Consider the following 15,699-nt stretch of genomic DNA (forward strand, 5'->3'; position numbering starts at 1 on the left):
GATAGCTCCCACATCTCTCGACAACTAACAATATGGCTTATACCATCTCCTCCTATATCTCTTATTCTCATCTTTTATCACTCATACTTTGCTTTCCTCTCGACCATCTCCTCCAACAAGGAGCCCACTAATTATTCACAGATAGTTAAAGAGCCGCATTGGCAAAATGATATGGCATCCAAACTAGAAACATTAGAAAGGAACAATACATGGTTTTTGGTGTCTCTTCCTCTAGGCAAAGTTCTCATTGGGTGTAAATGGGTTTACAAAATCAAGTATAAATCCAATGGGACTATTGAGCGATATAAAGCTCATCTCATTTCTAAGGGCTACACCCAGGCTGAAGGCATTGATTATCATGAAATATTTGCAACGGTTGCCAAACTAGTTATAATACATGGCCTTCTTGCTGTTGCATCCATCTATGGCTGGCTTTTGTACCAACTTGATGCCAATAATACCTTTCTTCATGGTGATTTACATGAAGATGTGTTTGTATTTATTGCCAAGTTTAGCACGACAGAGGGAGCACTATGTTTGTAAATTACACAAGTCTATCTACAACATAAAACAAGTCTTACGAAATTGACTTTGAGAAGTTTACATCTGTCATTAAAGTAGCAGGTTACAAGCAATCCAATACAGATCACTTATTTTTTATGCTCAATACCGAATCATGTTTCATATGATATTATCATGACCGGTAGTGATCCTCAACAGATTCTTCTACTCAAGTAGTTCAAACACTCAGTTTCACATCAAGGATCTTAGCCTCCTAACATATTTTCTTGATATTGAAGTGGCACGCTCTTCTAAAAGCAATTTCTCAGTCAATACAAGTATATATTGGACATTCTTTCTGAGACTAGGTTATTGTTAGGTGCAAAGCCATATAATTTGCTCATGGAACAAAAGTTAAGACTTACTGATGATGGTGCTGCATTAGAGGATCCTTCTTCCTATAGGTGGTTGGTTGGTCGCTCAATTTATTCAACAATCACCAAGCTAACAATTTTATATTGGTTTACATTCTTAGTCAATTTATGCAAAATCCAAAGATGCCGTATTATGATGTTGCCATTCGGGTATTGCGCTATTTAAAGTCATCTCCTAGTAAAGGATTACTTCTCCAATCATCTAGTGATCTCACTTTGTGTGCTTATGCTAATTTAGATTAGGCTACTTGTTCTATGCCTCAGTGATCTAGCACAGGTTACTTCAACTTCTTAAGATCTTCTCTTATTTCATGGAAGACAGAGACACAATCCACAACTTTCGCTCTTCTACTGAGGCTGAATACAGGTCTACGACAACTGCCACATGTAAATTGTTATGGCTCAAGTCTCTATTATCTGATCTAGCTGTTGCACATACCTACCCTATGGAGTTCTACTGTAATAATCAAGCTACACTTCATATTGCCGCCAATCCAGTATTTAATGAATGCACCAAGCATATCGAAATTGATCGCCACATAGTTCATGAACATATTTAGATGTATGATATCTCCACTGCCTATGTTCATAGTGATCATCAATTAGCTAATATATTTACAAAGGCACTTGGACGTGATCAGTTTCTTCTTCTTAGTGGCAAGTTGGGTGTAACGGATCTCCACGCTCCAACTTTAGGAGGAGCAATAGAATCCCAAAGATTCCTTCAAACTTTACGTTGATAGAATCCTAAAGATTCCTTCAAACTTTCTATATTTATCATGTTTACTTGGTCAACTTGGGCAACTCTATCATGAATTGATTTATGTGATTTGATAGAATCCCAAATATTCCTTCAAACTTTGCACAATCCCCAGCACGCTTACCAAGTTCACCTGGTCAATTTAGGCATGGATTGATGTACAGGATTTGGTGGAATCCCAAAGACTGATTTATGGGAAGAGCTTGACTTATGATTTTATACGCATGCTGAATTTATATATGACGTGTATATATACACACCAATTCGCTATGCTCAATAAAATCAAACCATTCTAATCACCTTTTTTCACCAGTATTTGTTATTAAATGATCCAAGGACAAACGAAATTGAAAGGGTAGATTAGTCACCTTCTTTTTCCCATCTCATCCTCATAAAACATGCAAACAATGCAATAACAAAACCATAATCATTATTTAAAATAAAAACATTTATCTAAATCTATCTCAACTAAGCATATCTAATTTCAAACCTACAAAAGCCTTCTTATCCCCAAAGAAGACGCCATCACCTTTCCATGCGAGGCCTTAAGTGCCAAAGGCCACATTCCGGCCACCATGGCTTGCTTCTTGATGTGGCCGAACGCATCGTTGGTCTCCCTTGCGAATAAAAATATACCAGAGCTTCACCAAACAGTGTTTCCTTGCTCTACTACTAGTAGTGTTCTCCTTCCACCTCGCGTTCCATAGATACTGTTCTTTCCACGACCCCGCCGCCACTTGTTTGGGCCGACCTTCATTCCCAAAACTGGTCAAGAAAATATTCTAAAAATGCCACATTTTAAACCTAAAGTACACCTTGCAGCACTAAAAATGAATGCACACATCAATAACTGAACTTACTTATTATTCTTGTTGAAAGAAAAAATCCTCCATTTTTTCATGAAAACTAATCAAAATTGATTTGTTAGATCTTTCAAATAAAAAGACAAAAAACTCAAGACCAATGTTTCACCAAAAAGAAAACATTGAAATTTGACTTGTTAGGGCCAATTTCCGTTAAGAAAGAGACCCACCAAAAACTGATTTATAAGATCTTAAATAAATAGACAAAAAACTCAAGCCCAGTGTTCAGCCCAAAAGAAAAGACTTACATTTGATTTGTTTGGGCCAATTTCCAAAAAAGAAAAAGGCCCACCAAAAATTAGCGTATGCTGCTTGATGTGGCGGGCACACGGTATTCTTTAGTAAAAGGCGAAAGAATAGTTCGCTTTGTGCCCCCCACGCAGCTGCGCGGTTTTGGATGAGGGACCGCAACGCTACTATATAGAATGGTGGGATGTGGACGTTCGTTTCTCCACCCGATATGGGACTAAAATATTTCGATTCCTCGTCACCTCCGGTTAACGTTTCGGCTTGTTTCTTCTTTTCATGGGGTGACGGATTTTGTTCTTAAATTTTGGAGACAGTTTTGCAACAAAAAGTAACGGTTGTTGAATCGAATATCATATAAATTTAATAGCTGCACGATCTTCTTCTCCAAAAACTGTAAAAAAAAAAAATTAAGGTTTTCGGAAATTGAGGTTCCAATCAGGCTCTGAATGTAATAGATCTTGCTCCACAATCATCACTCATCGTATATCTGAAATGCTCGGAGTAGTCCAGTGGAAGAAAAATTCTTGGCAGTCATGTCAAAAAAAGTGCGGTGGAAGGAAGGATAAGTGGCCATGAGCATGAAATATCACATTACAAACAATCAGATCAACTTGGCCATCATATAACCGGACTTGAAGGTAAAGAAAGCACCTGCGTTGCTTGTCTTGAGATATATCTGTTTGTAATCTTATCAAGCGCACAAGTCTTATGCGCATGATCTTGTACGAAATTTGAGCACGGTTTTCTCTGTTGTGTGTGTAGTGTTCCCTCCTATTTCGCACATGTGATGGACTTGCTTGCTAGAATCCATGCACCAAAAGCAGCACACTGGTAGATCTGCTTCGGCAAGCGTGCATCAAATCGACTGCTATGACGAATATTTAAGCACGACCATTCTGCAACTACTCATAGGTGCATGCTGAAACAATCTTGCAAATTCAAAAGTAAATTATAAATATCAACAAATAATTTGTAGATAATTAAGTATTATTTAAATAATTTAAGTGTTAAGTAATTATTTGTTGTTATGTAATAATTTTTAACATGGCTCGAAAAAAAAACAAGAACAACTTGAGAATTCGTCAAGAAATTACAAAAATAGCATTTTAGAGAATTTTGCAAACTTCATGCTTAAACATTAAACTATTATTTTTAATACTATTTTTAATACCGAAGTTTATCCATTTTAGGCAATACTTCATCAATTGCATGCGAATAGATTGATTGTCGTTCTTTTTCGGTGGATGATTAAGATTAATGGGTTCCATGGCTAGCTACATATAATGGCAATAGCAACCCTAAGGCTACAAGTGGATTGGAATGACTTGATTCCTACCTAGAATTAATTTCATATTAATCTGACCTATCCGAACAAAAGTTATTTGAATTAGGCTTGGATTCAAAAATATAACCTCTGGATTCAATTTAGATCTTGAACTAACTCGAATTGGACAATAACTAGTAGATTATAAATTCAAATCTTCTTTGAATAAAAGAAGTTAATTTTTGTGTAATGTCCATTAATTTGTTAATCATCATTTACATTTGGTTATGAACCAAATATTATGTGGAATAAGTGGTTGATTCTGCGATATATTTATGATATAATTAAATAATCAAATCATATATATTATAATGACTTGTGCTTGGGTCACTTTTGACCCATTGATCCAAAGGCCAATGAATTGATAAAATTAATACTACACCTAAAAATAGATTAAATTCAGTTTCTTAAACTTAATTTAAATATGGATTCGATTCAAGTTATGTCCGGGCGTGGTCCAACCATACATGCTTGCAGACCTAGGTAAGTTTGGTAATATTGTAACTACTATGAGATGAAAGCCATTTTCAAATTTTTGATACCTCCTTCTTCTTCATCATATCTACATGTCTTGATTGACCCTTGGGCTTAATTTGGAAAGTATATGACCTCCATTTATCGCAAGAAAAACACTAGGATAATGCCCAAACATTCACTTTTATCCCATACAATGACTTCTCATCCCCAAATACCTCTTTCCATGCTAAGCTCCAGTTACTATATGTGGGTGGCATAAATGACCAGCCATATTGTACCCAAAAAAAAAGGACAAAAAAAGAAAGAGAGAGAAGACCGGCCTTGCTTGGACAAACCTACATTTGCAATCAAAAAATATAATAAAACTATAACAAAATATGCGCATTTTAAAATTCAAACCTTTTCCTTTTAGAAAATACAAATAATATCTTAACTTGCTTCGTACATTTATCAAAATTTTTGAATTTAATTTGTTAGGGCCAAATTTCCCAAAGGAAAGAGGCCCACCAAAAATTGGCGTATGCTGCTTAATGTGGCGGGCACACGGTATTCTTTAGTAAAAGGCGAAAGAATAGTTCGCTCTGCGCCCACCACGCAGCTGCGTGATTTGAAATGGAGGATCGCAAAGCTGCTATATAGGAAGGCGGATGCTAGCTCAAGTTTCTCTACCCGATATGGGACTAAAATATTCCATTACCTATCCCTCTCGTAACGTGGTCCGATGCGGAGCTCCAAATATCTCTTTGATCTTCTCTCACAACTTCCTCATCCTTGTCCATCTTTTTCCCCATTAACGCCACCATCAAATCCGGCATGTCCTCACTCACCACCTCTACCGAAAGTCTCAAGATTCTTTGGATTGTTTTCCAACGAAAGTGAAAAATTACAATGGTGCTCAATTAATGCAAAAACAAAGTGAGCAAGGAGGAATCATCTGTCCAAACTATTAATGAAAAAAAGAGATCCAGTCCTTTCACCAAGAAAAATTACAGAAAAAGAAAACTGGCCCAGTAAAAATTTTTGTGAAAATAAAATTGAGAAAAACTTAATTTCTTAAATAAAAAACGTAAAAATTAAAACTTTTCCATTGCCGGGATTTGAACCCGGGTCGCCTGGGTGAAAGCCAGGTATCCTAACCGGACTAGACGACAATGGAATGATGCTTGGGGTTCTTCCATTAATCTTTAAACCAATCGCCTCCTTCCTTCTTCTTGCAGTCCCCACTCCCCCACTCACTCTCCTCCTTGGAGTCCGCCATTCCCCCTACTCTTTCTTTGCTTCTCCCGTTCCCTTCCTTCAAATCTAATCTTACTATTTTCTTCTTACGCTCACCATTCACCAAAAGGAGATTTGCTCATATCACCTATTTGCCTTCTAGTTGGTTGCTTCTGGGAATACATTAAAGCTTATTTTATAGTAAAAACCCACTTTCATTGCTCTCAATTTTTATACTAAATATCATGATCAATAAAAAAATTATGAAAATCTTTTTTTTTTTGCTATACTAGACAACTCATAGCAGTCTAGTATGAATACATTCAAAAAAAGTCAAAATACAATAAGTGACGAAGTGCCCGAGGCAGCTCCTCCTCATTGGTCTAAAGAACTCCCCCAGAGTTATTTGCAATAAAGGAGACCACCCAATATGCAGCTCTGCTGGCCTCTCTAAAAATATGTTTTATCTTGAAGATAATTTCACCACTAGCGATGCTCCGGATGTCTCGAAACAGGGGTGGTGTCCTCCAGCAACACCAGAACACTTCCAAATCTAACTGATCACAGTGGCCGAGTCACCTACGAGCAAACACCGGGCATGTCACAAGCCAACCCAAGCCGCTCTCAGCTTCACCCTAGGGACCGCGATATCAAAGATCGGGCTCCCTCCGGCTGCCACCACTCTAGAGTCTGGACTATTGATCATGAAGCTCGTACCACCTCTTCTGCCACCATCCAAAATATATCTATTAAAATTGACCTTGAGGAAACTCGAGGGTGGAGGCTCCTAGATGATGTACATCATCTAAGACACTGCATGAGCAGAAGAAGAGTCCTAAGTACCCCCGATCTATTAACGGCATGTCCGATGGACCAACATGGGTGATCTTCGTAGCCTGCATTCAAGCCTTCTCCATGACGAGCCTAGGTGTCGAACTACTCTGATCCAGAATATCCAAACATTTCTAGCTAGCCAAATATGATAAGCAACATAAATCGCCCTGATGGCCACTACCGAGTCCAAGACATGCATATTTGACCACCTTCTGAGTGCCTGGGTAAAGGAACTGGAATGGCGTAGTGCCTCTAGAAGGATATTAGATAGATAGCCTCCACACCCTCACAGCTAGCTCGATCATACTGGAATAACATGTGATCCACAAACTCCTTCGCCTCACACTTAGGGCAGATTGGTGAAATAGTCGGTCTGCGCTTGCTCATGACGACCAAACCTCCAGATTCAGTTACATTCTAATCTCTGAAAAAACCTCATGCACACCCATTCTAGACATAGCATTTTCCTTTGCATATACGTTTGTGCCAATGTTGGTTGAGAGTATCCCTCTAGAGAAACCCCTAGGTTTATCATGTTCATATGCATGACTTGGCCAAATCCATGCTAAATTTCACTCCTCTTAACTCTTTTAACCACCTTAGTAATACTCTCATCTAAGCACGCTCAATTTCAGAGTTCTAATATGATTTAGTACATTAGTACTGATAAAACTTTTTTAATATTTCGCAAGAAAAAGATAAAACCTTTTTAACAATTTCTAAAATATATAATGAAAACTAAAGATTTTTAGCATAATTGCTCTATAAACCTGACCTGCTTTACCATCAAATGCTTTGTTGAAATTTAACAACCAAAGACTATAAAACATAAGAGTATGACTTCAAGATCCTAACGAGCAACTTGTCCCTTCCATGAGCTGAATTCATGGTATCTCTTTGGCATGAAATCCCAAGTCTCAAAATTATGCCACACAAACTAGCCAACAGTGCAAAAGCTATAAATGCTCGTAGCATTGTTATTGTGTCACAATCAGAAAAGGCTAGCTGAAAAAAATTATTTGGATTCTTGGATCCTATATAAGTACCTAAAATCTACTCTATGTAGCTGATGTGGGATTAAACACATGCCCATACGAATTCTCACATATTTTCTCTATTCAAGCTCCGACGTTCTTGCCATGCTAAAGATTTAAATATAGTCAAATTCAATCACAGATACTACGATCTTATGGTCAACTCATATGGGCTCATACTGCAGTGTCTCCTAGTTCACATAGGTCATGAATCGAGTCTGCTCAGATTCCATCTATCACAATCTAGGACTTTATCTAAAAAGACTAGCCGAAAGGTATTATTTAGATTTTTTGATTCTATATAAGTACCTACGATTTACTCAGTACATAATCGATGTGAAACTAAATATACGCCCGCACAAATCCTTACATAAATGGAACAACCTGATTCTTTTGAGCTAGTTGGAGTTGTTGAGAAAGGCCTGGATTGGACATTTGATGTGTGCTTGGCACATAAGAGGAGAGGAGGATTCCTAATGGCAGTCTGTCTCCTCTCTCTACTCCGTCGGGCAAAGAAAGTCTAAAGCCCATTGCATTTGGACGAAGCACTAAGCTTTGTCTATAAAAGGAGACCTCTGCTTCCTCTCTAGCTTCCACTTTCAAGGTTCCTCGATTAGAGCTGTGATTTCAAGCTCTTTTTGTGGAACATTTCTTGGGTTTTTTTTCTTCTATCGATCCAGTTGTAAGATCTCACCAGAAATATGATATGGTCACCAAACCCTCCTCTCCTTCCTTTTTTCAGTTTCAATTTCCTTATCAGCAGCTAGTTTGAAGTGATGAGTAATTGGATTTCTATTACAGGGTCTCCCTTATTTTGATTTTTTCCCCTAAGTAAGGCCTCACGACAAGGCAATGGTCGCTGGCCAGTGAGCTTGCCTCGAATTGAAGTCAAAATCTCTTGGGGATCATTTGGTTCGCGGAAAAAGAAGGAGGGAAAGTGTGGTCAATGGGAAAGTAATGAGATGCCTCTTGTTTGGTTGAAGTTTTTAAAGAAGAGAGACGGAAAAGTTATATTTCCATGGGAATATGATTCCCACATTTCATGGGAAAGTCTTTTCCATGAGAAACATGGAAAAGTTACTTTTCCATGAAACGGAAATCACTCCATTTTTAATTTTTTCCAAAAAGACTCTTCAGCATTAAAGAAGCATGAAAGAGGCATTAAAGACCTAATTTTTATTAAGGGCATAATAAGAATTATACATAACTTTTCCAGGAAAGTGGATGGCCAACCAAATATAAGCACTTTGGAAATTTGTCACTTTCCTATGGTCAACCAAACATGCTAAAAGTACTTTCCTAGGCATCCTCTTCCTAGGAATTTATTTTCCATGAATCATATTCCTAGGAGGAAAAATGCTTCCTGCGAACCAAACGAGTCCTTGTTTTCTATTTTTTCTCCATTCCACTGCCGGCCGCCACCGCGCTTACTGCCAGATGCCACCATGGACTGCCACTCTTCGACCATGGTGACTGCTCAGCACTCTTCCCTCCCCTTTCTTCGTTTTGAGAGCCTCCATGGCTATCATTTCCACACTCTTCTCTCATTCTCTTTTCTCTCTCTTCCTTTCTCTCTCAGCTCTCTCTCTACATGTTTTAGTGGACTAGTGGAGGATTTAGACATCTTAGTTGATTTTGGTTGAATGTAGAAGATGTCCTGGACTAGCATTGTACAAATATCTATCGTATCTTTTTCTAATCTTTCCCCATCAGCTATGGTCATTTATTGACTCTTCTGACGTTTGGTTTGGGTTTTTTAGAGAAACTATCGTTGGATAAAAAGACGCTGAACCCTAGTCCTTAGATCTAAGAGTGGATCAGTATACATTGTGTTTGATTCTGTCCTTAGCAGAAGTAAGAATCTCTCAATGCAATCATCTTCATGTTTATGGATAATTTTGCACGTAGATGTATCATGTACTAATGATTAAAATAAATAATTTGATTTCTACACGCTATCATCTGTATAATTGTGGATATTCTATATATATATTGGTACAAGTATCATATGCTGATGATTTGATGTTCATTGGATTAGATGTATCATGACATAATTGTATCATGAGAAATGGGTGGCATCTAGATTGGTTGACCATGTAAAAAACATGATGTCTATGGTGTGTCAACCTTAGGCTGAGGTGCAGCATTATGTTTGGCCTACCATGGACTAGAGCATGGTTATAACTAGTCCAATACCGAAAAATCAATTTTAGATAATAAATTGCACTTAATCATATTTATGACGTAACTAAACTGAATACTGCATAATTATTAGTGCAGGAAAAAAAGGGCGGGCAATTAGACTAGCCAACAACTTGTGAAATATGGTGTGTCAGCCTTGGGTTACGGTGTGGTATGATATTTGGCCTGGCATGGGTGGGAGCATGGCTTTGACTTGTCCATCCCAAAGGCCAATTCAAGATGATAAGTTTTACTTAAATATAATAGTGATTTATAAGTAAAACTGAAATTTTTATAATTATACGAACGAGGGAAGAAGGGGTATTTGGACTAGCCGACACATATATAATGTAGTATATGTGATGTCAGTTTGTAAACTGAGATGCAATATTGTATTTGCCAGCCATAGGCATAAACGTGGTGTGTTTTGGCCTGCATGACCTAGAGCGTGGGTGGGACTAATCCAATGCCGAAATGAAGCAATGTCGAATCCGACCTATTCTAATCAATTAATGATAAGTAATCTCACTGAACTACTATTGAGTGAAATTGTTGATTGGGTGATATATGATGTGTATAACAAAACTATGATGATATATAATATGTATCTTGAGATTGCTACTATGATGATATGTATGCAATTGAGTTGCTATATGATTAAAACTTGATGTGTATGTAGGTATGGCTTATATATATGATATATAAATATATACTCTAGACCTGTTAGGCGCTTATTCAATTACCAGATTTGACGTATGAATCTTACTATTTTTCTACTAGTTACATATATCCTAAAGGTTAATATCATATTCATGCTAGTGTGTATGCTTGAAGAATTCTATTGGGCTGTAAAGCTCATATTTCTCTGTTGCATTTTTCTTCAAAGTCACAGGATGCTTAGTTTCAAATACGTTGGGCATGAAAGTCAAGCGATGAAGTAGTTAACTAGACTATTTCTTGATAACAGATGAATATTTGAAATTTTCTAATTATCAAGTTTTACTAGTTGATAATGAGGAATTTAATTTGTTAGATTATCATGATTATTATAGATTTAATTAAAATAGTTGGTGTTATTGAAATTTTGTTTATCTTATAGGACCTGCATGATTTCTAAGACACCGCTCTAGAAGTCATGTAGTCGTTTATATCATAGAGTCGGCTCTAAGTGATGGGTTCGAGGCGTGACACACTGGCCATGAAGAAAGTCCCTTCACCTAGAAGAGAACCAGGCAAGAGGCCTACCTTAATTTAGACGGGACCCGGCCGCCAGAAGCCATGACCTGGATGGATCGCTAAAGTCATGCGAGGACAGGAATTAACGCGTCCAAAGACGGAATCCCCATGGAGGTCAGAAGACCACCACAAACCCTAATCTTTTCTTCAGTCTCTATCCCGAAGTCTCCCATGCGATTGCGTGGCATCCTTGGAAAGCTAACGGCTATTTTTGTTTTGCCCCAGTTCTCGCCAAGGAAACTCAGCAAAGATTTATACTAGTTGTGGCATGGCAGTCTTCTTTCCAATATGGACACCAAGTGCAACTGAGGATTCCTTGCTTACATTTGCATGACTTATGGAGCCCATGAATTGTGACAAATGCTCCAAACCTACCAAGACTTTCCATGAGTGCTAGAAGCTTGGACTCAATCATCCCTCCTACTTTTCTTCCCCTTTCTTTTTGTTCATTAGGTGACGCATGCTACCATGTTATTAGAACAAATGTCACGAATGTGTTGTCATGAAATGACCCCGTATTAAGTCCCACTATCAAGCTGACCTTTGGGGCTGCTTGCCTTTGTACATATATATATATATATCTTTATCTTAAAACATATGACATGGTCTAAAGAGGAATGCTAGAAGAATGGCACTTTACTCAGCAGCATGGAATGCCAAAGGAGGGCTCGCCCAATCATAGTTCAAAAACTCATCCCTCTGCCCGAGTCTTCCAACCAAAACTCACCCAATTTGAAACTAAACTGTTGTCTGCCGGCCCCAAACCACTAATTTTCAATACATGAAAAAGACATTTGACCCATGCATTAGGTTGGATCTGGTCAAGTGTAGGTCTTTCACCATTATCAATCACCAATTCTTTTCCTTTAGCTGACCTTGTGCCAAACTAGGAGAGGCCTGCAACACTGGCTAGCGTAGAGAGACCAACCATGCCGTGATGCAAGGATAAGCCTAAGTCAACAAATACATGCATCAACCTCTAATCTTGCCTCTGAGAAAAGCAATGGGAAGTAAGTAGGAAATATATATATACCAACCCTTTCAGACATATGCTTGGAGTAAGAGGGTACAAGTAGCATATCAGTTTCATTGAAATCCTCACTTTAAGTTATTTGACTGTGTTCCAAGCAAAGAATTTTTTTCTAAAAAACTATTATTGATTTATTGAATAAGGCGAGATGTCTAAACTTGAATCATCTGATTTGGTTGACAATGATCATTTAACCACACGATTTTAATATGTGTCAAATAATTTATTTTAAAAAATGCTTTGGATGTCCAATTCTTGCATTCAACAAGTGGCTTAAGCCCACTATTATTACTATTGCAACTATATATATATATTCAACCATGTTTAATAAAAAAGGCAAAAAAACCCTCGCACTCTACCATCCTCGAAGCATGACTATTAATTCCCATAGAAATCAATCCTCTCTGCCATATGGCACATAGAACTTTTATTGTGCATGAACCTGGCACTGGTAGCTAGCATCGCTATTTTGTTCTTCTCCTTCCAAGTCAACCATTATTGCGAGAGAGAGAGAGAGAGAGAGAGAGACACGCATGTTGGCTAGGTTGATCAAGTATGAAGTTTCTTAGTCTACTCCAACATTTTTTGGCTAATATTATATCAAATTGCGGAGTCATTTTGAAATACCACCCTCTATTGAATCAATAACTATGGCAAGTTAATTATAAAATTCAGGATAATTTTCAATAAGAAAAAGTCAGGATAATTTTCTATACTTTGCTGTATTTTTAGGCATGTCATTTTTCAGCAGTTGGCTAGAGATTGTTTTCAGACTTACGTACGGTTTTCATTCTTTCAAGAATATCATCATGGACTCCATCAGACCCTGATGGCTTCTCTAAAATAACGAGCATGGTATATTCCTTTATTATAAAATTAACCAAACTCAATTTTTCTAATCACTAATCTTACAGTTACTATGCATAAAGAAATAAATAATAATAAAAATTGTTGCTTTCTTTGTTGGCATCATTCCTATTGTTATTATTGTCGTTTATCAGAAAATAACAAAACAATATTTTGACTTATCTGACCACCGAACAATTTAAAACTAAGAAAAGTTAGCGTCAGTTGTAGCCATCTAATACGTAATACAAAGTTAATTTTCAAACTTTTTGCTCACTGTAGGACTATCTGAAAACATTACTTTTAAGGCACCATAGTAGGTTTTAGATGGTAACTCCATTGCCATATTATGTGTATAACATCAAATCTTAGCAACTTTGGTGCTCGCTTAAGTAAGCAATGTTTGACAGCCACTCTCTGTGTGACATCCTTCCCTACCTGGGAGTAAGTAAAATAAGTAAATAACCTTACCCATCGATCAATATTCTCACCAACATCCATTTGATGGCTTTGGTTTCTACAAGATCATTATATTACTTTACTTTTCAAAAAACAAAAGAAATATATATGATGACTCATGACTTTTGCTCGAAAAATTAGTCAGAAGTTATTATTTACATTTCTTAGTTTTGCAGAAGGCGTTATTATTAAGATGTAAAAACCTTAACCACCCCAGCCCCGCCCCCCCCCCCAAAAAAAAAGAAAAAAGAAAAACTTTTGATCACATTAGAAAATCACAATAATTCATACTGCCTCCGACTTGTATTCATGTATGCTAAAATCTAGCCTTTATTTGAAACACAGGGAGCACTAGTATGTCGAGATGTCTCTTCAGGCTTTTGTTCCACTTCCATTTTATAAGTACATCATTTTTTTTGTAAATACCCCTCCATATATCAAACAAACAACTGAAAAATGGAAAATTAAAGAATATAAGTTAATACAACGAATACACTTATCGAATCTCATCCAAAAAAAATTCCTTTTTTATTAAATAAACTACATGCTTTGCATATGCCCAATTCTCACGGTAATAGATCGAAAGAAAATTAAGTAGACAGAGAACTAATTAGGGTTAGGAGATGTTGTAGGGATGGTATGATTTTATTGATTCAAACTCAAGAGCTTAGAGATATACGGTGTTGGTACGTGGCATTATGGGCAGAATACTCCTACTTATCCCTGCTCCACTCCTCGTTTTATGTGGTAGTTAAAGATTAGTACAAATAAATAAATGGTAGGTGAGTGTCATGTGATTATTAGGCCATTCAGAGAGTTGATTCAATCCAAAGAATATGGTAACAAATAAAGTGGAACTATTGGGTACTTCTGTTGCAGAAAATTAAATGTCATGCAAGGGCAATAAAATGTAAGGCCTTGTGTCATGAGCACGGGAAGTAGAGCAACAAATTAGAATGCTTCTGTTGTTTGCCGGGTTCTTGGTATGAAAAACAAAGAAGGATATATATAGCTGCACATGAATTGCATGTTTTACAATTTTTCTTTTACTGTTACAAAAAAACAAATAAATAGATAAACAAATAAGTAGGAAGTAAAGATATAAATAACCTTATACCTATCGATCAATATTCTCACCACAATCCAATTGATGGCTCTGGCTTTTTCAAGATCAGTATATTACTTTAATTTTTAAAATAGAATACCTACGAGGACTCATGACTTTAGCTGGAAAGGTTAGAAGACATTATTTGCTTTCCTTAGCTTTGTATAAGTATCCAAATTCTTTTCGGTAAATAATCAATTAATGTAGACTAAATTATATGCATACATGATTTTTGGATACACAATTTCTCATGCACACCCTTATCCTCAGTGGGTCAAAAGTCCAAATCCAAACTAATTAGTCAAATTCAATTAAAAATTTCAAAATCACTTAGTGGTTAGCCCTAAGAGATCTAGTCATAAATGAGCCATGGACTAGGTTCGCATTAATATATAAGCGGAACTTCACCTGAAAAAGCTAAGCAGAAGGTACTGTTAGGATTTTTTAATCTTGTATAAGCATCCAAGATCTATCCGATGTGTAACCAATGTGAACTAGATATATATCCGCATGGATCCTCATAATATTATTATATATCCTACTTGAGGAGTCATGCTTTCCCACTAAAATAGTATATCATCAACCATGTTTGACGGTTTAAATTTTGATAATCATGGGCCCTTATATGTAAAGTATTTTTCTTATTGAAGAGACTAGAATAGATTCATTCGATCATTAGCATAGGTTCCATGCCAATTTAGCTGCCACCCTTATGCATTTATAGTAGGCATTCTTTTATGGTTTGCATTTTTTTATAACAGTCATATAATGGTGGATGGATTCTCAGGTAAAGAAAAATATTTTTACTTTAAACTATAATTGTCGAAAATGCCCGACACCAAATTAGTGCACTTAAGTTTTCTTTTTCTTTTTTGATACAAATAAAGAGTAGGGCTCCAAAAAAAAATCAGAAAAACAATCAATAGTTTTTACTGAAAACAAACCAAAGCTCTTTCAAAAGGCTAGCAAGAAAGTATTATTTGGATTCTTTGGCCCTATATAAAAACTCAAGATCTATATACCCAGTGTATAGCCGATGTGAGATGGATCCTCATTTAATCAACATGGGATGCCTTTTAATTCCATCAATGACATAGGATGGCTCAGCAATAATATTAAAATGATTTTGTAGACCATTCTCATGTTGATCT

At 36.7% G+C, this 15,699-nt stretch overlaps 3 non-coding genes across 3 annotated transcripts; all 3 read right to left on the reverse strand.

The window, feature by feature from the left end:
- Positions 1–2,826: 2,826 nt before the first annotated feature.
- On the reverse strand, positions 2,827–2,943 carry LOC113462605 (U5 spliceosomal RNA). The gene has a single exon (XR_003385340.4). It is a non-coding gene; the product is annotated as a U5 spliceosomal RNA (small nuclear RNA).
- Positions 2,944–5,092: 2,149 nt separating this feature from the next.
- On the reverse strand, positions 5,093–5,208 carry LOC113462604 (U5 spliceosomal RNA). Its single transcript, XR_003385339.1, has one exon. It is a non-coding gene; the product is annotated as a U5 spliceosomal RNA (small nuclear RNA).
- Positions 5,209–5,690: 482 nt separating this feature from the next.
- On the reverse strand, positions 5,691–5,764 carry TRNAE-UUC (transfer RNA glutamic acid (anticodon UUC)). Its single transcript has one exon. It is a non-coding gene; the product is annotated as a tRNA-Glu (tRNA).
- Positions 5,765–15,699: the final 9,935 nt, after the last annotated feature.

This window comes from Phoenix dactylifera, chromosome 9 (assembly GCF_051530095.1).
Source record: "Phoenix dactylifera cultivar Ajwa chromosome 9, Ajwa_hap1_PhDact_Kaust_v1.1, whole genome shotgun sequence".
Classification (NCBI taxonomy): domain Eukaryota; kingdom Viridiplantae; phylum Streptophyta; class Magnoliopsida; order Arecales; family Arecaceae; genus Phoenix; species Phoenix dactylifera.